Source organism: Protobothrops mucrosquamatus, unplaced genomic scaffold, assembly GCF_001527695.2.
Source record: "Protobothrops mucrosquamatus isolate PMUCROS unplaced genomic scaffold, P.Mucros_1.0 scaffold_125, whole genome shotgun sequence".
Taxonomy (NCBI): Eukaryota; Metazoa; Chordata; class Lepidosauria; order Squamata; family Viperidae; genus Protobothrops; species Protobothrops mucrosquamatus.
In genome coordinates, this window is record NW_015386201.1 from 929488 (window position 1) to 935566 (window position 6079).

Consider the following 6079-nt stretch of genomic DNA (forward strand, 5'->3'; position numbering starts at 1 on the left):
TGCTGTGTCCCGGCCTGAAGCCCGACTGGTATGGGTCTAGATAGACTGCTTCATCCAGGTGCCGAGGGAATTGCCGCGCAACCACACTCTCAACAACCTTCGCCGCAAAGCGAAGGTTGGAGACTGGACGATAATTGGCCAGTTCATCTGGGTCCAGGGAAGGCTTCTTGAGGAGGGGCCTCACAACGGGGTCGCGGCATTAGAAAGGTTGAGAACCACTGATCTAGTCCCTCCTTGAAGTGATGCACTAGGGATTGCTCAGGCCACCTTTCAATCTGGCCTGCTATCTTGCAAAACTCTCGTACGTATTCCAATGTTGGTCTACTGTCTTGCTTTATTTTGTGAATTTGTTTCTCTGCTTTGAGGGCTATGGATTGGTCCTCGAACCTGGCCCTCAAACCAAGGAGGAAGAGATGGAGATTTTTCAGTTCAGGTGCTCGCTTGTTGTACAGATTGTTTAGCCACTCAGATGCCTCCCCTTGCAGATTAGCCGCAACAATGTTGACCATAGTAACTGGATCTGGGTAAAAATTGGCATTGTGATTCATATGGGAATGTACTTGATTAAGGAAGAAAATCTGGATCGCCATCAAAAGTTGCTTTGAGGTGTGGTGCCATCATGGGCTGCTGCTCCCCCCTATTGCTGCTGCACTCCTAATGGTTGTTGAACTCCCAATGGTGGCTGTGGCATTCCCAATTGCTGCAGGCCCCCCCAGTGGCTGCTGTGCATTTAGGGGCTGCTGCCACCCCATTGCTGCTGCACTCCCAATTGTTATTGACCTTCCGGCGGTGGCGGCGGCATCCCCAATTGCTGAAGCCCCCCATCAGCTGCTGTGCGTTCATGGGCTGCTGTTCCCCCCCATGGCTGCACTCCTAATGGTTGTTGACCTCCCAGCGGCGGCTTTAGGCCACCCAGCAGCTGTGGCGCCCCAACCTGTTGCTGCCTGTCCAACAGGTCGCACAGTTGTTGAATTAAATGTCGTTGAATGCCCACATTTCGGTTTTCTCCCTGCACAGGCCTCGGCCTCGGACGGCGCTGACGGTGATGCTCAGGGCTGTGTGACCAATAGTAACAATGGTCAGGGCTCCCACGTTACCTTTAACGATCCGAGCTTCGACTGTACGTGTGGTGACTTGAGCTTTGGTAGCAAAGGGGTCTGTCGGGGCTGTCATAGTAGTCCCGCTGTCTGAAACTATCGTGGTGGTGCTTGTTGGAAGATCGTGATGATCGACGTCGATCATGATGATTTCAACGCTGCTAATATTGGATATTCTTGCTTTGATAAAATATGCAGAACTGTCTGGTATTTTTAGAGTTAACTTAGATGATGCTGGGAGGGGAGGAGAAAGAATGTGTATAGGGAGTAATTAAGATAAGGAATACGTGGGCTGCAGAACGGAAGTGAACCTTTGCCCTTTGGGCTGATTGGAGAATATGATTTATTACTGCAAAATAGAGGAGGGGAAATTCAGATCTTGGCATCCATCCATGCCGTGCCGACACTCTGTTACACAAAAAATAAAGACTTTTTAGGATAAACAATGGACCCAGGCGCCATGGTCGATGTGATTGCATCCAGCCTAGAGAGAGAAGCATCTGAATGGCTGAACAATTTATATAATGAGCAAGCCCCGGAATTGGAGGACCCCCACCTCTTCCTGCTAGGGCTGAGAGAAAGATTTGAGGACCCATCCATTGGCCTCAAGGCAAGAGAACAAATCCACAAAATAAAACAAGCCGGCAGGCCTGCCCTGGAGTACGTGCGAGATTTTAGCAAGATAGCTGTCAACGCTGCTAATATTGAATATTTTTACTTTGACAAAATATGCAGAACTGTCTGGTACTTTTAGAGTTAATTCAGATGAGAATGAGAGAGGAGAGAAAAGCCCACGGAAGGGAACGGAAGTGAATCTTTGCCCTCCAGGTTAATTGGAAGATGTGAATCATGACCCCAAAATAGGGAGGGGAGGTGAAATGCCTGGAATGTTATGTGCAAAGGAAGGGAAATTCAGATCTTGGCATTCTCCATGCCATGCTGACACTCCTTTTACACTAATAAAGGCTTTTTAGGTTAAACCATGCCTGAAAGTTCTTTGAAGTGTTTCATTAGTCAGACACGTGACATCATGCCAAGATCCACAAATTTTTTAAACCAATTAAGAGGTCCCGGACCTCGGTCACTATTCCTAATCTAAAGGGGATAAACTGACAAAGATTTGGGGAAGATCTCATTATGGAAGGAGAAAGATGGCTTGAGGCCAGCACCTCAGCAGCAGCAGCTTCCCCAGGGAGGGGAACGACAGCAGCAGCAGCTTCCCTCGGTAGTGGAGCGGTAGCCAGCCAGCCGGGGGAGAAAGAACTCTGGCAGATCTCCCAGCTGGGAGCAAAGACTTCAAAAGCAGAATGGGGAGATAACGAAGTTTTGGGTGAGTCACTGGAAAGATTTCAAAACCCAGAGGTGAAAAGCAGAAATCAATTCCTGGAGAGAGGAGCCTACACCCCTCCCATTGCACATCAGAAAGCCTGTCAAATCCTGTCTTCCCCTGCCAGGGACCCCAACCCTGAAGAGAGAGGGAAATCCAGTCTGAGGCATCTGCAGCAATGGGTAGATTGGGTTCCCCAGCAGACGGATGGTCAGCGATTTCTGAGCTTGCCACAGCTAATAGAGGTCTTGCAACAGCTTGGGGTGGTGCAGAAGCCAGGACATCAACAGCTGGTGGGAGACCGACCACAGCAGGGAGATTGGCCACAGCCCCCAAACGTGCAACCCCTGGGCATAAATCTGCAGCCATGATGGGGCCAGCAGCAACAGCCACAGTGGGGGCCCCAACAGCCTATAATTGCACCACTTTTCAGAGCAACCTTCAGTGGGGACCCAGAGAAGCTGGTTTTTTTCCTCAACCAAGTGCGTTCTCATTTGAATTGCTGGGCCTATCTCTGCCTGGACCCGGGGGCCATGGTCGATGTGATTGCATCCAGCCTAGAGGGAGAAGCATCCGAATGACTGAACAATTTATATAACAAGCAAGCCCCCGAATTGGAGGACCCCCACCTCTTCCTCCTAGGGCTGAGAGAAAGATTTGAGTACCCATCTATTGGTCTTAAAGCAAGAGAACAGATCCACAAAATAAAACAAGCCAGCAGGCTTGCCCTGGAGTATGTGCGGGAATTTCGCAAGATAGCAGGTCGAATAGAGGGGTGGCCTGAACAATCTCTAATCCATCACTTCATTGAGATATTAGACGATCACCTCTCTCAGGCCTGCATCTATCGAGCTGTACCTGATCAGCTACAAGATCAGGCGGCAGTGAAGCTAGACGTTCAGCTCGCCCGCTATAAGAAGCCTCCCCCACCTGAATCTGAGCAGCAGCCAGAGCAACCCGGACAGCAATCACCCCCAAGAAAACCTACAACTACTGCGATGGCTGAGAGACCCAGACCACCTGCAGGCCTGTCAAATAAGTGTTTTCGGTGTGGACAAGAGGGACATCGAGTGGCAACCTGTCCAGTCCCCTACCCCCGACTGCAGAGCAGACCGAAACCATCGACGAGAAGGAAACCTGCTCAGCGGCTAACGAGAGTTAAATCCAACCGGGTCATGCAAGAACCTGTTGCCCAGATTACACCCCCCACACAAGAGGACTCCGGGACTCCGGGTGGACCCGCCCCTGCTCTACCCTCCTTTGACAGCGACGATGAAGGAGAGAATGAGCCGATGGTGAGTCGGCAAATCCAGCCTTTTTCACTGGTTGCCAAATTTATAATCCCTAAATCTGGGGCACAAATGGACTTAAACGTGCTAATTGATTCTGGATGCACCCGCTGCATTATTAGTCTGCCGGTTGCTATGAAAATGGGCATATGGGCAAAACAGCTTTCCAAACTTGTGAGGTTTGAGCAAGCCGATGGCTCCCTGATGGGAGGGACTCCTGTCACACAAGTAACTGAGCCCTTACGCCTAGAAATAGGTGCACACTGGGAGTTTATTCGCTTCCTAGTGGCTCCAAAAATGACTTAGACTGTGATCCTAGGGCTAGCCTGGTTGGACAAATGGAAGCCATTTATCTGGTGGGAGAAAGGAATGAGAACTGTGAGACTACCTATAGGGCCTAAACCTCCCGCTGATTCAACCGATGTTGCAGGACACCTTAGGCCACCCAATGAGCGAGCGCACATGGCTGCTTCACCGCTGCCGAGCGAACCACTCATCCCCAATGAATACCGGGATCTGGCGGAGGCATTTAGTGAAAAAGAATGTGATGCCCTGCCCCCTCACAGACCCAATGACTGCTCCATCAAACTGGTGCCAGGAGCCAAACTCCCACACCCGAGAATGTATGCTATATCCCCCCTCGAAATGGAGGAGATGCAGCGATACGTGAATAAAAACCGAGCGAGGGGGTTCATCGAACGGGCCAAATCTACCGTGGGAGCCCCTGTGTTGTTCAAAGAATAAAAAGATGGATCTATTCGTCTCTGCGTAGACTATAAAAGTCTCAACGCTGTGAGTATGGAGAATAAATATCCCCTCCCCCTCCTAAATAACTTATTAACCCATCTGGCTAAGGGGAGTGTCTTCACTAAATTAGACCTGAGGCATATTACCGGGTGAGAATAAAAAAGGGAGACGAGTGGAAAACTGCCTTCAACTGTCCTATGGGGAGCTATCAGTTCAAAGTCATGCCATTTGGACTACAGGGGGCCCCAGCCGTATTTATGCAGTTGATTAATGAGGTCCTACATGATCACTTGTACAAGGGGGTTTTGGTGAATCTTGATGATATCCTGATATACAGCACGAATATGACTGATCACATAAAGTTGGTGAGAGAAGTGTTAAAGAAACTATTGAACGCCAAGCTTTATGCCAAATTGTCGAAAAGTGAATTTCACCAGACCCGATTAGATTATCTTGGCTACAGAATTTCCAACGAGGGTATTGAAATGGATCCAGCCAAGGTGAAAGCTATAATCGAATGGCAGCCCCCAAAGACTCGCAATCAGCTCCAGAGCTTTCTGAGTTTTGCCAACTTTTATCATCAATTCATCCCCTCTTTTGCCAAGATTGCCCTACCCCTTACAGAACTACTCAAAACAGGCAAAGGAGGAGGGAAGCCACGACCGGGCCAACCACCAGCATGGACGATGGAGAAACACAAAAACTGCATTAAAAAAGACTTCCGAGACCTATAAAAAGCAGGCTGATAAAAAGAGGGCTCCCCAAAGAACATTCCAAGTTGGGGAAAAGGTTTATCTGTCAACTAAATATTTACGCCTCAAATTGCCCAGCAAGAAATTGGGACCAAAATTCTTGGGGTCTTTCTCCATCGTAAGGATCATCAACCCCATCACAGTAGAATTAAAACTCCCTAGGCTTTTAGGGAGGATTCACCCTGTCTTCCATTGCAGCTTGTTAAAACCTTGTTGGGGCTTCACTTTAAGAAGGCACCCGGGCCCCTCGTAGTAGTGGGTCAGACTCACTATGAAGTGAAACGTATTCTCGACTCTAGAATTTTTAAAGGGAAATTGCAGTACCTAGTACAATGGAAAGGGGTACTCGTTGTCCGAAGCTACTTGGGTGAAATCTAGCGATGTGAAGGCTGACCAACTAATCAAAACGTTTCAGGAGAAAAAACCCAACAAACCAAGAGATAATCCCTGACATATGCTTTTGTTTACATACAGGACCTATCCTTTTTGTAAGGGGGGCCAGATGTCAACGCTGCTAATATTGGATATTCTTGCTTTGACAAAATATGCAGAACTGTCTGGTATTTTTAGAGTTAACTTAGATGATGCTGGGAGAGGGAGGAGAAAGAATGTGTGTAGGGAGTAATTAAGATAAGGAATATGTGGGCTGCAGAACGGATGATTGGAGAATGTGATTTATGACTGCAAAATAGAGGAGGGGAAATTCAGATCTTGGCATCCATCCATGCCATGCCGACACTCTGTTACACAAAAAATAAAGACTTTTTAGGATAAACAATGGACATGATAGCAATGTTCCAAAATCTCAGGGGTTGCCACAAAGAAGAGAGAGTCAAGCTATTCTCCAAAGCGCCTGAAGGCAGGACG

The 6079-nt window shown here is 48.5% G+C and overlaps 1 protein-coding gene across 1 annotated transcript in view; it reads left to right on the forward strand.

Annotated features, from left to right (window-relative positions):
- The window catches only part of WWC3 (WWC family member 3), a 157212-nt gene that overhangs the window by 84911 nt on the left and 66222 nt on the right, over window positions 1-6079 (forward strand). The gene's annotated exons all lie outside the window — the stretch shown is intronic.